General features: G+C 34.1%; 1 pseudogene; it reads right to left on the bottom strand.

Moving 5' to 3' along the window:
* Positions 1-5164: 5164 nt before the first annotated feature.
* LOC113624420 (39S ribosomal protein L1, mitochondrial pseudogene) lies at positions 5165-5939 on the bottom strand (annotated as a pseudogene).
* Positions 5940-18368: the final 12429 nt, after the last annotated feature.

Raw genomic sequence — 18368 nt, 5'->3', positions numbered from 1 at the left:
CAAACTCTTCCAATGACACTTTGTTAGATGAAATGGCCTGACAGACAGATAGGCCATAACCCTGAGCAGAGAGGTGAGTGAGAAACCAACAAGTATTTTCACTCCAGCTCATGAATAGATGGCATTTAAATATATGCAGTGGCATACAGTAAGTCTTGCATTTGCTCTTTTGCAAGTGGTCACTCCACACAAAGGACTGAAAAAAGGTAAAGCCAGATTCTAAGGACAATGACCAGAGACACTGGTAAGCTCCATTCAACAGAACAATTTGCTATGGTGGCTCCCACAGATCTTATTAGCACCCCATCTCCCTTCACCACAGAAGTTCTGAATTTCTGGCCTTCAGATGCTTTTTAAATTTTTCCTCTGTTGCCTCTATATGGCAAGAATAAGTAATCTTGAAGAGAAAACACTGGCATATCAAGAAGAGTTTTTGTGGAAAAGAAAACATTATTGCTGTATTAAGTTCACGTTGCAAGCAGAGAAAAAATATATTTTTTCCTATGATACCTAGTCACAGTTGTGAAAAAGACAAAACCTCCAAGAACCAAGGGATTGTAGTCACAGTGACAGATGGACAAAGTTCAATTGCTACAGAAAACTCACAGGATCTAAAATGTCAGTGCTTACTAATCTATGGTTTCTTACAGTACAAGAATACAGGAACAGTATTAAAGTAAGAATACACATCAAAGCCAAAAACTGTCACAGTAAAGGGGTTCAGAAAGGCCTGAACCAGGTCCATTATAAGGTCTGTACCAGGACGCATTTTATCTCTTGAGTAATGAACCCCTGAGATATGCACAGAACACTTTAGAATCAAGAGCTTAGAATGGAGTCTCAACAACAATTTCTCACACTGTGGGCCATGTAGGCATGTTTCTTGCTATGTAACTAGCCTGCAAGTCACAGGCCTCTGAGAGTCTTATGGAAAACTCATGCTAATAATGTTAAACTTTCCCTGAGCCCTGTGCTCCTGGAAAACAACCAAGGTTAGAGCATCCCCTATCCTTTTGTGTTCCAGGAAATGGCTATTGCAAAGACCTATCTTTCCCTATGTGACTTAAGATAAGACTTGTGGGTGACGCTTAGTTTATCTATGACAAGGCCATGCATGGACACTCCAAATTCCATTTTTTTTTTCTCTCAGAATGATTTGCTGAAATGTTTGTACTCACTGACCAATCTGGGCAACATACCTGCAAACTTGACTTATTTGACTTTAGTTAAGCTTCTCTGCTTCCTCAACAGCCCCCTGAACTTTGACTACCCTTAAAGGAAGCATTGGATTGAAGAACAATCCCTCCAGAAAGACCCTTCTCTAGAATCTACTGACCTAAATTCTAGAAAAGGGGAAAAAAAACACACTAAACTTTCATGCTTAATTGTCTGATTATGCAGTGGCACAGAACACTCCTCCATGTCTGATGCTTTCTAGACCTGGTTTCTCCTCTTTAAGAGAGAAAATTCCTTTCTGCCTGACCATTGAGAGGCTTGCAGACCTTCTGATCTGAGTGTTCCCCTTATTCTAATTGTCCACATTGCCTTATTACAATAGACCTCTTCTCCCTCTAGAAACTTTCCTTTTGACTACAGTCTCTCTATCTAAGCCTGGGTTTGTTTTGCATTTGACTGTAAGTCATCAGTCTTACTGTTATTAATAAATAGAGCTGGCAAACTGCCCTCAAAACTCCAAGGACCCGTGATTACAGAGTGATATTCATAGTAGTATTATTAATAGTATTTTGGTGCATTTCATGCCATGTGTTGGACAGATACAGTATAAAACTGTATAGTTGAGAAAAACATATAACAAATATTATGGAATCTGACCTAAATTTACTTAAAAATAACATGGAAGAGTTCTTTTTTATTTTTTTTTAAGCAGATAGATCCGTTGACATATAAATTGTTTAAAGTAATTTTTTAAGGGTTGAAAAGCCATCAGATTTGTTTAAGGAGCTAGTATATGTTAGATTTTAAAGCCTCACAAAAGCTCCACAAATCACAAAAAAAAAAAAAAAGAAAAGAAAAGTAGTAAGTTCTCTTACATTAGTAGATTTAAAATCTTAACTAAATTAAGCAATAAACTAAAAGATTAATCTGCCACAACTGAGGTTTAATTAATGAATTGTTTAATATTAAACAAGTGTTAATATGATAATGCACAGATAGATGAAAATTCAAAAAACATTACAAATTACATTGAAATATAATGAAAACTTAGTATTCAAATTTCAACATAAAATCTGGCCATAGATAAAAATAGATATGTGCTTAGAAAAAGACCAGATTAAGAGAATAATAAAATGTTTATTTTCTTATAATAGGGGTTTTGTTTCTTTATTTTCCTAATTATTGCACAATTTAAATTATTTCTACAATAATTGTGTATAAATTGTTAAGAGAATGATAAGAATTTGTTCAGAAATAACAACTGCATGAACTAAGAAGCAAAATAATCTAATTTTTACTACAACCCTGGGTTCAATGTACATTTTGGCTGGTAAATCTGTGTTTGCCACTAAGGCATGTGGGTAGGATTAGATAAAAATGACGAGGAGCTCAGGTCCCTTACTGCAAACTGCAAAATGCTAATAGAATGTCAGAACTCTGGTTGGGCAATTGTTGCTGAAAGGTAATTGGCAGCAAGCATTGTTTTGCTTCTGTTGATCCTCATTCCAGAGAGAGTAATTACACTTGATTTCATACAATATTATTATTTTCTTTACTATAACTGATGTTGTCTGAGGTAGTGATGGTCTGATCTCATCGAGATTTCACAAAGTAAGATTTTTGGAACGAGGCATCTTTTTCTTGCCTCCCTTCAATCTAGTGATTTTATTGATAAGACCTGCTACGACAGCAGAATTCTTTATTTATTTCAAGAATTCTATATTTATTTTGTTATTTTTCAAATGTGCTTTTTTCCTTTTGCCTTTTAATTCTATTCAAAAAGAACTTCACAGATAAATAAAATTTTAAAAAAGGATGAGTCAAACTTATCTACTAAAGATTTCAGTCTTATTTTCTTAATGATCAAGGTAAGTGAGATAAAAGAATGATAAACTATTTGATTGAATCAATATGCTTAATGCTATTGTCTTTTCCTGAGAAAATTGTCATGTAGATTTTAAAGGGAGAATTTCTTAGATACTATTTTATAACAATATCTTGTCCTAGCTAACCTCTAGATAAAACTGAAAAAATAAATAGATACATAAAAAATTAAATAAATAAACTAGGTATTGTGGATGAAAAATGCTGCATACCATATCAGTAAACAAAGGATGTTACAGCCATCAAGCCACTAAAGACACCAGGCAGGTGAGCCCTGGGAGAACTTAGGACAGACAAACGCGCTGCCCACTGCAAATCCCTCAACCACTGTAGCCACTGGCAACTGTACACCCTGAGGGGATTCAGGATGGGAAAGAACAGGATACTGGTCCTAGATAGCTAAGGTACATATCAAAGGAATGATTTCAGTGAGCCCAGACTTTCACATCTTCCCATACATAGAAAAATGTTAAATTCATCAAGTTGAAATATCTGTTTTTCTTTAATTTTTTAACAGTATATTTTTGAAGTTCTGGCTAGCTGGTCTTTGTTGCAAAAACTCCTATATATCCTGGCTTCCCCCAACCTCTTCAGAGCAGTCTCTCAGAGCTGAGAGACTGCGTCCTAAGCTTAAGTCCTCACTTTTGTCTACCAAATAAAACATAATTCTGCAGTTTTAGGTTGTGCATTTGTTTCATTCGACAGTATAAAGTAAATGAGGTATCTTTTGGGACCTGTAAAATTAAACAAAATTGGAATCTCTATGATCTTGCAAAATATTTTTTTTTTCTTTTGTGAAGATGCTATGGACTGAATTATGTTCCTCCCCAAACTCGTATGTTGAATCCTTAATCCCCAATGTGACTATTTTTTTGAGATAGGGCTTCTAAGAGGTATATAAGGTTAAATGAGATTGCAAGGGCAAGGTCCTATTCTAATAGGGTTGGTAGTCTTATAAGAAGAGAAAGAGAGAGATATCTTTTTCTTTCTTCTAGCAAACACCTAGAAAGTGCCCACCTGAAAGCCAGAAAGAGTGCTTTCACCAGAACCCAGTCATGCTGACACCCTGATATCAGATTACCAGCCTCCAAAACTGTTAGAAAATAAATTTCTGTCATTTAAGCTACTTAGTCTATGGTATTTTGTTATGGCAGCCAGAGCAGACTAAGATGCAAGATACTAACAAAACATTTTTACTTTATCAGCTGTGGTGCAGAGACATATAAAATGAAGATACTGTTTCTAAAAAGGATGTAGTTTAAATTCCAATACAAATAGAATATACCAAATGACAAGTGATGCTAAAATTTCTCAGAAATATGTGATGTTAACAATAAAAAGCTGTGTTGAAACCTACTGACTCCTAGAACTTATTTGGGGACAAATTAATCCATTTCCTCAAAATTATTTGCTGGGGACTAAAAATGACAAGGCAAAATCACTGCTTGCCAAACATTGATAATATAAGTGTGAAATGTTATGCATGCTAAATTATACACAAAGGTTCATGGTGACCTGTGAGAGTAGGACAAAGTCTGAGCTGGGCAGTTGTTGGAGGGATTACGTTGTTATGTTGCAGGACATAGTTTATAGATTCTCAATAAAAAATGGGAATTAAAATTTAAATACATATGGATTCCCCAGGGGCTGCATGTATTGTATAATGATTTTTCTCACAATTTCAAAACATCAACAAAATAAGTGTTGACATTTGGGTCCTTTTCAATATCCTGACTTCTTTTTATTAAGGTTTGGACACAGAAATTTTTATTTTCTTATTTTTGCAATTATAAGACTTCCTTTTTTGGTGTTAAAATTCACTTTCAACTGTGCACAGCAAGAAATAACAAGGCACCAAATATAGAAATTTCATAGTTTTATTATTTTCTCTCTTGCTCCTTAATCTACTGAAAGTAATTTCATAAACCAACACTTCTAGGCAACATTTATTTTTCTTTCGTTGATTTTTGCTTGTGTAGACATCAAAGACTCCTCTTTAGTAAAAGTCTTCACTTGGACTATGAAGTAAAGCATGCACCACAGAGGATCCCCAACTCAGAGGTCTGTCCTACAAACTTCACTGATAATTGTTTGCACACTGCAGCTATCTGGTCATTTGATCCAATGTTGCTATTATGGTCTCCAGAAAGTTCTCTCTTTCTTCATCTACCTTAATTTTATGCCCATTTTTAAGTAACTCAAATTTGGGGGATGTAATGGCCAATGGAATTTTGAATAAGCTTGGAAAATCTTTTTTTTCAGTTTCTTCTTTAATGGAATAATCTCAGGCATTCCTTCAGGAACAGCCACTTAAAAATCTGCATGAATTTTATAATTCAAAATCTTCTGAATCAGATTAGTTCCTTCTGCAAATGCAGCTGCATTTTCTTCTGCTATTTTAATCTTTGATGCATTCCTTGTAAATATAGCAACTTTATTGGTTTCTGAAACCAATGGATATGGAAAACAAAGAACACTGGCAAATGACTCCACTTTTTTCTTTTCCTCATGTACTGTATCCAGTGTCAAATCAAGATAAACACCTTGCTTTGGATTAATAGAGTCCAGAATTTGAAATTTCTTAAGTAAGTGAATAGCTTTATTAACCTTGTATATTTGCTGTGGGTACAAGTGTTTTAAATGCATACACTCAGGATTTATTTTCATATAGTGGTATGACTTTTTTTTTAACTCATCTTTTCTTTTTTTCAATCTGATGTTTTTCCTTTGGCACCATTTTTATGTTTTTTAACCTTTAAAAAAATTTTGCAGACTTTATAGCAGCAACGCAAGGTCTGTTGAGCATGTGAATGTTTACAGGACAAGAATAAAGAGATAACTGATAAACCATCTTTGAAAAGACTATGGCTTTGATGATGTATCAAGATTCTGCTGAGGTGTCATAGGGATGTCATTATGTTGACCATTTTGAATTATGTTGACCTGTAACCTTTTTATTTTCAAATTTGCCAAAGCAAAGATCACTTTATTATGCATTCTAATTTTAACTTTTAGAGTTTTTTACTATTATTATGGGGATATTGCTATATGAAAAACTCCAGGTTAAAAACAATTTATGTTCTTCTCTTTATATTGATGAAATAGAATGAGGATGTGGCTGATTTGATGAATTTTACATAACTTGACCATTCCAATAACTCCTATCAGAAGTGACACCACTTTTCTCAGTTCTCTAGCCATCCTTAGAAGCACATCTTTAAGAAGATTTTGAGGCTAAAAAAAGTATAGCTAATATTAGTTACTCTGCTACTGTTCTCTCTATCAGCAACACTATGTAGACATCTAAACTCTACAAGATAACAGAAAAATAATTGGACTTCTTTCTCACATTGCCATGGAATGGTGCTTTCTTTTATTTTATATGTTACATTTGCTACTGTAATTTTTCTTGAACTTCATATTCTGTGAGTTTGATATGGTACATTTTAATAAGCAAGGAATAGACTAGTGTTATGCCAAGAGGATGGTGAGAGTGGAGTACACTGAAAGGGGACATAACATTTAATTGGATACTATGTATTATTGGAAAGTAATCTGGTACCTGACCTGTTTAAAATTCAAATATATATATATATACACATATATATATATATATATATATATTCAAATTTGTTGTTTTGGTGAAGCATGAAACCATAGCGCTGTTTCTCAGGGGGGGAATTATATATGTACACACACACACACACACACACACACACACACACACACACTCTTTAAAGGATTTATTGGTTTCATTCAACACTAAAATTAAAGTTTCCTTCTTTTCTCCTAATTTTATTTGAGAAATGGCCCCAAAATCCCTAAGTTAATCTTTTCTACTCTTTTAACTTACAATGGATTTATAATGATCAGCTCACAGAAGGTTTTTCTCTTTGTTACCTCATATGAACAATTAAATTCTTCTTGGTTGCCCCAAATCCGTTTCACATTTTGACTTTTGCACATATATATTAAAAATCATTTTGCTTCCTATAAATATATTTTATTTTTTCTTTCGCTTTTCTATGTTATATACCATTGTCTCCATTTAAGTGTAGAATTTAAATTCATTGTCCATAATAACACTGATTCTGGTCATATCAGTGGAACTTCCCACCATAATAACAAGAAACGAATGAGAAAGAATTCTATGTAGTATCTCTAAGCACAATTAACTGACTTAATAGCATACCAGGAATGCAAAATCATTTAAATTGTTAAGATCTGGTAATTTGTCTTTTCCCCATTAAGCTTACTGCATTTTGGTGTTTGATGATTAGAATGAGGAGGGGAATACACACTGTAATGGTTAAGGCCACAAATAAACCTGCACTCCAGTCATTAATATCAAGCCATTGGTGACTAAGCATTCAGCACATACATAATTATTACTGTCAGCTGAAAGGGTAGAGAAGGTCCCCAGAGGTGCCTCTTTATATGGTTTTCAGAGCACTAGAAATGCCTTAACATATAAAACACCTTTTCCTCTAGACGGAAAAATCTCTTAAATCCACCTATCAGATTTATAGTCTGCATGTCATTAAGCCTGTTTCTAATACTGTTTTAGAGGTTTTTGTGAGGTGTACTGGCTTGAAAACTTAAGAAAAAAAAAATCACTTTATCCAAGGAGATTATTTTACTTTCCTTGGTCCAGTTAAAGAACGTATGATTTCATAGACAGGTATTTTTCTTATTCTAACCCAAGGGTTAGAATTCTCCATTTTATTTTATAAATAAGGGAACTCTCAATGAGAAAGCTACTTTCTCCATAGTAGAAGTGCTCCCCAAACAAAATAGATCATCCTCTATTATTCGCTTTTACTCTTTTTTTTTTTTAATTTTTATTTATTTTTTTAACATCTTTATTGGGGTATGATTGCTTTACAGTGGTGTGTTAGTTTCTGCTTTATAACAAAGTTAATCAGTTATACATATACATATGTTCCCATATCTCTTCCCTGTTGCATCTCCCTCCCTCCCACCCTCCTTATCCCACCTCTCCAGGAGGTCACAAAGCACCCAGCTGATTGTCCTGTGCTATGCGGCTGCTTCCCACTAGCTATCTACCTTATGATTGGTAGTGTATATATGTCCATGCCTCTCTCTTGCTTTGTCACAGCTCACCCTTCCCTCTCCCTGTATCCTCAAGTCCATTCTCTAGTAGGTCTGTGTCTTTATTCCTGTCTCACCCCTAGGTTCCTCATGACATTTTTATTTTTCTTAAATTCCATACATATGTGTTAGCATATGGTATTTGTCTTTCTCTTTCTGACTTACTTCACTCTGTATGATAAACTCTAGGTCTATCCACCTCACTACAAATTGCTCAATTTTGTTTCTTTTTATGGCTGAGTAATATTCCATTGTATATATGTGCCACATCTTCTTTATCTATTCATCCAATGATGGACACTTAGGTTGTTTCGATCTCCGGGCTATTGTAAATAGAGCTTCAATGAACATTTTGGTACATGACTCTTTTTGAATTCTGGTTTTCTCAGGGTATATGCCCACTAGTGGGACTGCTGGGTCATATGGTAGTTCTATTTGTATTTTTTTAAGGAACCTCCATACTGTTATCCATAGTGGCTGTACCAATTCACATTCCCACCAGCAGGGCAAGAGTGTTCCCTTTTCTCCACACCCTCTCCAGCATTTATTGTTTCTAGATTTTTTGATGATGGCCATTCTGACTGGTGTGAGATGATAGCTCATCGTAGTTTTGATTTACATTTCTCTAGTGATTAATGATGTTGAGCATTCTTTCATGTGTTTGTTGGCAGTCTGTATATCTTCTTTGGAGAAATGTCTATTTAGGTCTTCTGCCCATTTTTGGATTGGGTTGTTTGTTTTTTTGATATTGAGCTGCATGAGCTGCTTGTAAATTTTGGAGATTAATCCTTTGTCAGTTGCTTCATTTGCAAATATTTTCTCCCATTCTGAGGGTTGTCTTTTGGTCTTGTTTATGGTTTCCTTTGCTATGCAAAAGGTTTGAAGTTTCATTAGGTCCCATTTGTTTATTTTTGTTTTCATTTCCATTTCTCTAGGAGGTGGGTCAAAAAGGATCTTGCTGTGATTTATGTCATAGAGTGTTCTGCCTGTGTTTTCCTCTAGGTGTTTGATAGTTTGTGGCCTTACATTTAGGTCTTTAATCCATTTTGAGCTTTTTTGTGTGTATGGTGTTAGGGAGTGATCTAATCTTTCTCAACATTTATAGTCAACATCTTGGACAATAGAATTTTGCTGTTTTTGTTGTTGTGGAAGCTGTCCTGTGTACTGTAGAATGTTTAGCAGTAGCCTTGGCCTCTACCCACTAGATACCAGTAGCACCTTCATAGCCCCAGTGATGACAAGCAAGAATGGTTTCAGACATTCCCCATTGCCATTATTGTTGTATCTGCTAAAACTGCATCTTTACTCTGCCAAATAGATTATCTTTTCTTCCCAATTCACATACTTTCCTTTAGAGCACTGATGTTCAAGGATTAGTTCTACTATGGTCTGAATGTTTGTCTCAAATTCACATGCTGAAATCCTAATGCCCAGTGTAATGACATTAGGAGGTGAAACTTCTGGAAAGTGATTAGGTCATGAGGACCCTGCCCTCATAAATGAGATTACAAAAGGCCTGAGGGAGCTCCCTAGACCTTTTTACCACGTGAAAACACAACAAGAAATTTGCAACCTGGACAGAGGCCCTCCCCAGACGGTGCTGGAATCCTACTCTTGGAATTCCAGTCTCCAGAACTGGGAGAAATAAATTTCTGCTGTTTATAAGATTCCCAGTCTGTGGTATTATGTTATAGCAGCCTGGATGGACTAAGCCACATCCTCATCCCTGTAAATAATATTTAAGTATTCATGAGCGTTATCCCTTTGATTTTTTTGGTGTGTGTGTTTTTTTTTTGGGGGGAGGGTTGTGTTGTTTTCTTTGTTTACATTTTTTTTTTAGCTTAGTTTTCTTTTGGGGTTGGTGTAGAAGAAGTAGAGGAGAAGAAGGAAAAAAAAAGTGTAGATAATGGAAACCCAAGAAATTCTCAGTGGCAAACTCCACTCCATGTTTGATTCAATTGTCAAAATGTTCATAGAGACTAAAAGCAATTAGTTTGAATGAGTAGAACATTGTCAAAGGAGACAGTAAGTTTAAAAAACTTAAACCTCTGAGCATATTTTTAAAAAATGCAGAAAAATAGTCCCATTAACTCTGCTTTGTTATGCATTAACCACATAAGAAGAAAAATGGGTAAACCAAGCATAGGCCCAGAGAAAGTGGTCTGGTTATAGAAATAAACCAGCAATTCTTGTCAATTCAATTTTCTGTCTTCAAATTTATGCTGTTATATTTTAGTTAGCATCACTTCCATACATTCAGCTGCCATTTATTTCTTACTGAAACAATTGAATAGCCTTGGACATTTATTAGGGATTAGACAAGAAAATAGAACTCCTATTTGTTGTGGTATGAAAGGCTTTAATAGAGGAAAAGAGAGGGACACACAGTCATTAGTGAAGCAAGGATCCTGCAGACAAAAAGATGTTTTTAGATTGTAGCATTGAAGGGATGAGCCTTAAAAACTCTACTAGATGGTGCTGGGAAACTGAGAAACTTCTGGGTATTTCCCACTGATGATCTCAGCATGCAACACTACATGGATAACTTAAGATAAGTTATTTTTTTTTTAATAGTGAGTAACAGAGAGAGAGAACAGGAGAGAGGTAAGTAAATCGATACTGTAAGGATGTTTCATATGGAAGTTCATAAACTACTTCAATAATCAGGCTCACAGTTTCCTATGGTACAGAAGATGATAATATCAGATTATCCTATGCTCATCTTAGCTTCTAATTCACCAGAAAAATTCTCTGGGATTTGAGTTCCATCTCTGATACTACGGATGTTTCTTTCCTTCTGGTATAGGGAAGATTTCTTTCACATGGGAGTTTTGTCTTCTGTTTTCAGAAGGGAAAGGGGAGGTCAAAACATTCTTCTTTTATCTGCTGTTTTTCATGTACCTTTAGCTCAAAATAATCTTCATGCCAAAGTAGAATTTCTAAGGGTGGCATACTCTGCTATCCTTCATTCCTGCCCCCCACTCCACTTTTGAAATTTCCCCAAGAAATTTTGCCATCCAGAAACAGAGTTGATAGATTGTTCCAAACCTCACTGAAACAGTCTTAGTCTTGAGAATAGGTCAGTTGAGTTAAACAGTAGTGTCTTATTTCAAGGGGCAGTGCTGTAAATGAAAGTAGGGTGAGGGTATCTAAATTAGGCCTTTTTATGGTGCTACCAATCAGGCATTTAATGAGGCCCATTTCTATGGAAACAAAAGAAAAAATTAAAATTCATGGTTGTAGAAAACTCAGTTTTTAGTTCACATGGCAGTCAGTCTAGAAAATTTTTAGATATTGGACTCTAAGCATCTTTCAGTGGTGGACTGAGGATAGTAGTGGCAATCTGATAAATTTCCTGGTTTACAGATCAAATGTCTGGCAATGCCATCTGGTATTCCAGTGAATTTTATGAGCGACCCATAAATAGTAGGCACTGAGGCTGTCCATACATGATCTGTTGTGGTGATTTTTCTAATGTTTATATCAAGTTATCCAGTTTTTGCTTGCAGGGTTTTGAAAGAAAGTTCTTAGTGATTTCAAATCAGATGTGTCAGGGAAAATTGTCTACTGGCCTTAGCAATGGTGAGGTTCCTTTGCATAGTTTTACAAGTGATGCATTGACTAAGGGGAGTCTTGAGGCAGAGAAAAAAAATATGGCAGGTGACAACTGGATCTGGGGGAATATGATTATAGTAGTTGCCATTTGGGAACTCATAAAAAAATTGGAGAGATGTCTGAATATTCCACATGAGCAGAAACTTATTGGGGGTGATGTAAAAGTGGCTGTCTGCTCATAGGAATACACACATTCAAGAAAGGCTATTGAGATGTCTTATTCAAACAAGTTCATACTGTAATAAAATGGTGGTAATTATTAAAGATAAAATAAGTTTTTAAAAATTTACTTGCAGAGAAAATTTAAAGCAACAGATAAAAATATTTAAGAATTATATGTGGATTTCATCCTCACATCTATTCTGTATATAATATACTTAAGATAATTTTTCTGTGGTTACATTTATACACACATATTTATATTAAAAATACACACATGGATATGTGTATTTGTGTGTGTGTAATATATATATATATAATTTCATAATTGCAATACCCTCAGAAAAATGAAAACACAAATTTTGTGTGTATGTATACAATATTCACAGAGTCAAATATTTGAGTTGAAATGAGATATTACATCTAAGTGCATTAGCATTTTATATTTTCATTTCTTAATTGATTTTTATAAGAATCTCTAAAAATGAATAATGTTCCATATTATAACTGGATACAATTTAAAATTCAATTTATTTTACCATATTAAATTCTCTTTAGTATAAATATTTGATTCTTCTTGTGACTAGTACTAAATTTAACTTTAATGCAAAATGTTTTAAAATGAAATATATAGTATTACTTTTTTCATTGAGATTAACAGTATTATAAAGGTTTTGGAAAAATATAGTCATACCCTATTCACCCCAACAAAAATATCTCTTTCTCTAAATTATGAAATTTCAGAGCTTTAATGAAGCTTCAGCCTTTATCTCTTAATCAGCCTACTGTTAAGAGACCATCTCTTAACAGTAGTTTAGAGACCAATATTATTTTTAGTAGACAAAAAACAAGTTAATATTTTGTAATAATAAAATGAAAATAAATTACATTAAGAATTTTACTCAATCTTGGTTCCAACAAATTTCACTAGGAAACCTCTTCATTTTAATGACTTTCAGAAGTGCTTTTACATTATTTAGTTCTCTATCTTGTTTCATAACATTCAAAATGTTCATGAATGTACTCTTTAAAATAATTATTCTTGGGACTCCCTTGGTGGCACAGTGGTTAGGAATCCACATGCCAGTACAGGGGACATGGGTTCAAGCCCTGGTCCGGGAAGATCCCACATGCCACAGAGCAACTAAGCCTGTGTGCCACAACTACTGAGCCTGTGCTCTAGAGCCCACGAGCCACAACTACTGAGCTGCAAGCCACAACTACTGAAGCCCGCACACCTAGATCCTGTGCTCCACAACAAGAGAAGCCACTGCAATAAGAAGCCTGCACACCGCAACAAAGAGTAGCCCCGGCTCGCCACAATTAAAGAAAGTCCACGTGCAGCAATGAAGACCCAGCACAACCAAAAATAAATAAATAAAATTAAAAAAAAGTATTCTTTGTTGTCAGTATTTCTACTGAACACTAGTTTTTCAATGGATTTTTTAAAGCTATTGACAATGTCAGTAAGCCCAGTAGAATAATTATGTATATAAATTTAAAATCTTAGTTCCCACTCTGATGAATCTCTACTTATCTGAATAAGTAGAATAATTCTATGTAATGTTCTATAATTCTATTTATTTATTTTGGAGAAAAAGAATGAAACTTGTAATTTCTAAATGGTCACTTGGCATGAAGATAAGTGGTGATACATTTCAAAGTATTGTAAAATGAACTTTACAGCTCAGAATTTTTATAGTATGTTGTCAATTTTTTGAGGGTCTACTTTGAAAGAACATCAAAGGTATTCCCCCAAAATATATTTCCCGACAAGCAAATTTTTTCTATAACTGCTAAACAATATTTTTCTTAAAAAATATTAAAGACATATATATATCGATAGATAGATAGATAGATAGATACATATATAGAGAGAGACACATTATATGTAAGTCATACATGTAGTAATTTTATTGATTACATGCATTTTACTATTGGACTAGACAATTTTTGACTTAACTTTTGGCTTTATCTTTATATAATGTATATTTATTATATATTACATATGAACACATGCATACATTTTTCTTTTGCTGTAATCCTGAAATACAATAGCCTCTTAGCAAATGACGGAATGGATTGTTCAATGCCAGATTTTACATTAAATATCTAAAACAATGGGTTTATAATTATATGTTATTCATAAACTGATAAAATCATATTTTAACACTTAAGGATATTGACAATGAGAAAGAACAATAATACCTATAGATATTCTAAATAATACTAGGGAAAATATAAAATTGAACTCATAAATTGCTGGGTTTGATTCCCATTAAGTTTATGTTCTGATACCTGTGATATTTTCTACCATGTCCAAACTTCTAGAGACATTTTGAAAAACATAAACCAGTAGTATAATATCATTCATCTTAGACTGCTTAGATTGCTATGCAGATTAGACTTTTTAATATAGTATTTAAAACACTAATCCTAGTGTTTCATATGTAGTAGGATCTGCATTTATTTTAATACATAGATATGATTATATGCATTATGTATATGCCATATATTTGTACATAAATTCTCTAACTAAAGCCTAATAGAGGTAGTATAACTTGTATGTATGAAAAGACTGAACAAGTCATCCCATGTCTTTCATAGGCACATCAACATACACTGGCCTGCAATGTCTGTATGCTTTTTCCACTAAGGAACTGAAACAGTCTTCCAATCTTTCTTAGGAAGAGGAAGACAAAATGTTTATTTGTAATTATGTAAAGTACAATACTTGTTGATTACAATTAACTCAGGATAAATCAAGAGATAAATAAAACAAATTCATATTATTTTCATGTTTTACAGAATGTTTATGTTGTTGAATTTTCAGATAAAACAGACTTTTCTGTCTATCCAGGATATTCTGTCATATATTTTCTATTTTATAGTGCATGTAAAAAAAGTATTAAAAAACTTATTTAGTATTTCCTTTGTCTCTAATTCCAGAACTTTGAATGGCTTCAAGATTTTGATATACTAATAAGGTTATTACCCCTCTCCAGGTTCAAAATTTGCATAGGAGCCATGTGATAATGATGTACCTTTGCTGAAAGGATGAGGCAGGTGTGTTTTTCAGTAGGCCCTTAATGGTGAGTTTGGATTTTTCTCACCTGCCAAATCATGAAATTTTAGTAAAATTCATTAAACTTAAAAAAAAGAAAAAAGAGAGAGGCTTTGACTTTTTTTTTCAATGATATGTGTTTATTAGCTTAATTACATCCCCTTTCTTTTAATGACCTAATACCCTAGGAAATAATTGCTTGTAGGTATCTATGCTCCAACTATGCTAAGATTTTTCATTTTACCATGTACTTCTTATTATAGTAATATAATAATAATATCTTATTACCAATGATATTTCTTCTACTTTTAGATTGTCATGATTGTTTTGCCATGAATCACAACAGCTCAATCATGACCTTATTTTTTTTCATTAGTTATTTTTCATAATGTATTAATCCTTGAAATAAAAATAAAATTAGAATCTCTGCAATCATATGTCAATTCCTCTTCTCCTCCTATTCCTTTGCCCCTCTGTTTCCATCTTGACTATCATATCCTTATCTAGTCAGTGTGACTTCAGATCCATTATGTGATCTTCACAACTGGGTCCTCAGAACTACAAAACACCGATGAGCTCTAATTAATGTCCCAGGTCCTTTTTATTAAATGAAACCTGATACGTTTTAACTTGTGGGTAAGTATATATTCTGACTTGGCCAGGTTGTCACATAAAGCAGTCTGCTCTGCTCAGTTACAAATGATGCTCAGTCTTTGTTCATTAAACTTGGGGATGGTTGTTGCATGCAAGAAGGCTCTGTATGTGTCTTCACTCTATAGGATGAGGTGATGGTAAAGATATTCTAAATTTCTTGAGCAGGAAGAGTAACCTCCTGACTAAAGACAGAGCTGAAAATATATCTCCTTGTGTGAAGTGCCATGACGATGCCTGTTAAACTTTAAAAGGTTCTCCCTGAAGCATTAGGTTTGGTCAGTATTGCCCATTAACTTCTTAGTCAATGTTATATGGGTGATGGTAGATGTGCATACATTACATATGTTACAAATCTGTTAAATCCAAATTTACTATTCATTTTAAGATTTCCAAATGTTCCTTGATTTTTGTAAAACAAAATGATAAATAGTATTTGCAACCAAAGAGCTTATGGAGGAAATACATCATCAACTTGTAGGATCTGTGTTAGTCATTGTTTCCTTCCTATTTACATATGGATGCAGTATACAAACACACATACAGGCACAGTTGCTTCTATGTAAAATAATCTTCTGTACTGCAGCAGCTGGAATAATAATATGACTGTTTGAATTGAAAACACATTTCAATTGATTTTTATTGATTTTTTTTTCTTATACATCAGGTAGGAAGGGACAAAATATTTTGTCAGTTCAATTTCTATAAAATTAGCTTCCTGATAGTCCCAAATGAGAGATTCTTTCAAAATTATTTAAAGTAATTGAATAATTATTGATTCACAGACACAGACACAATGACTGAAACAGACTGATGTAATGATGCTAGTTTCACACATAGGCAGTGGTAAAACCATTTAAAAAAAACTTTTATATAAAGTAAATTATCTACAGGGATTAATGATTTTTTTTCTTTCATTTGTTGTTTTCTTCCTTCCCCAAAAAACATGGTGTCATGTAGTTAGCTGGAAATTTCCATATAATGTCTATAAAGTCTAAGCCAAATTACATTTAGAAATAAAAACATATAGGGAAGAAATTGTCCAAGTTGACATGGAGAGCAATTCACTAAAGCACTAATTAAATTAACTGCAACACAGAAGCATTGATGCTAGAAGAAGGAAGGGGAAAAGAGCATGTGTTCATGAAATCTGTTGCAGAGTTTTTGTCCTAATTTGAGAAAGTAACTCACAAATATAAAACATAATACTTTCGAGCTTAGTGATAACTAACTTTATGGCCCCAGCACTTAATAGTTAAAATTTTCCAATAATGGCTGGAGGATAATAGGAATGATGAATAACAATAAAAGTTTTTTTCTCTGGAGTTCCAAAAAATCCCCAGTTGTACAACACAAGTATAATATGACCACATTCATCTTTGCAAGTTACTCAATAATATAAAATTATATCTATTTGTTTGCCTCTATATCTCAGTATTTACATAACTTATAGTACAGTTCATTTTGGTAAGGTTACTATTTTCTTGTGGAAACAAATCCTAGCATTTTATTTTTGGCCATCAGGTTAAAAAATAAGCAATACAGATGCAATATTTCTCACAGTGCTTTACTCTTTATAAGTTATAATTTTCACTATTTGTTTGGGATAGTAAAAATGAAATTTTCATGAACTTTGTTTATCTTACCTTTCTTTTTCATTTGTACCAGCACCTGGAAAAGGAAAGTTTTTTTTGTTTTGTTTTTTTTTAAAGAGCATCCTTGAGGCAGACACTTGAATTACTAAAGAAATTAAATACCAGCAAAACTAGTCTACACACACCCTCCATAGCTATAAAACAGAATTTGGAATAGAAATCTGTTGTTGCTGTTTTGTTTTGTTTTGCTTTTTGGTCTTCTAGGATTATGCCTAAATCCTAAAGCAGAGGAGAAAGGAAACAAGTAACTCCCATATTATTAAACAAAAAAACAGAGCTTCCCTGGTGGCGCAGTGGTTGAAAGTCCGCCTGCCGATGCAGGGGACATGGGTTCGTGTTCAGGTCCGGGAAGATCCCACACGCCGTGGAGCGGCTGCGCCCGTGAGCCATGGCCGCTGAGCCTGCATGTCCGGAGCCTGGGCTCCACAACGGGAGAGGCCACAACAGTGAGAGGCCCACGTACCACGAAAAAACAAAAACAAAACAGAAAAACAAACAAAAAACCCAGAACTACAATTAAGGTCTTATTAAGAAGTGACCACATTAGTCACTTATGTTTAGCCTTTACAAAAAGAAAGGTAAACGTTCATTACAATGGAAGATTTTGTGAAGAATCCTCCCATTTTTAGTCCTTGAGGAGACATGTTTGCAGATTTTTACAAGAAAATGGGAAAAGCATCTCTCTCTTTCCCTATCTGGAAGTTGCTGAGTTAAACACGACAGGTGTTGTCTGTACGGTTATATGAACCCAGGCATTTAGCAGGGTACTCAAAAACTTTGGGAAACCATCATGAGTCTTCAGGAATTCAGAGAAAGTAGAGACTAGTGTCTACTTTTCACCTTCTTCTCCAAAGAGCTCATAACAAAGGATTCAAATTTGAGCCTATTCTCTGAGGGAGTCCTCTGACAGATCAGAGAACCTACAACCAAGTAAAGGACACTGTTACTTTTCTCTACCAATCCCTTTCCTTTCCTCAAGCCTTGAGTATCCAGAGTAGCAGGATAGGAAGGAGAGAGGGTAAACCAAAGATGAGCAGTGACCACATCTCCTT

This window comes from Aethalodelphis obliquidens, unplaced genomic scaffold (genome assembly GCF_003676395.1).
Source record: "Aethalodelphis obliquidens isolate GAN/ISIS:26980383/991018 unplaced genomic scaffold, ASM367639v1 scaffold1, whole genome shotgun sequence".
In the NCBI taxonomy this organism is placed as follows: Eukaryota; Metazoa; Chordata; class Mammalia; order Artiodactyla; family Delphinidae; genus Aethalodelphis; species Aethalodelphis obliquidens.
This window is presented reverse-complemented; position numbering and strand designations above follow the sequence as displayed.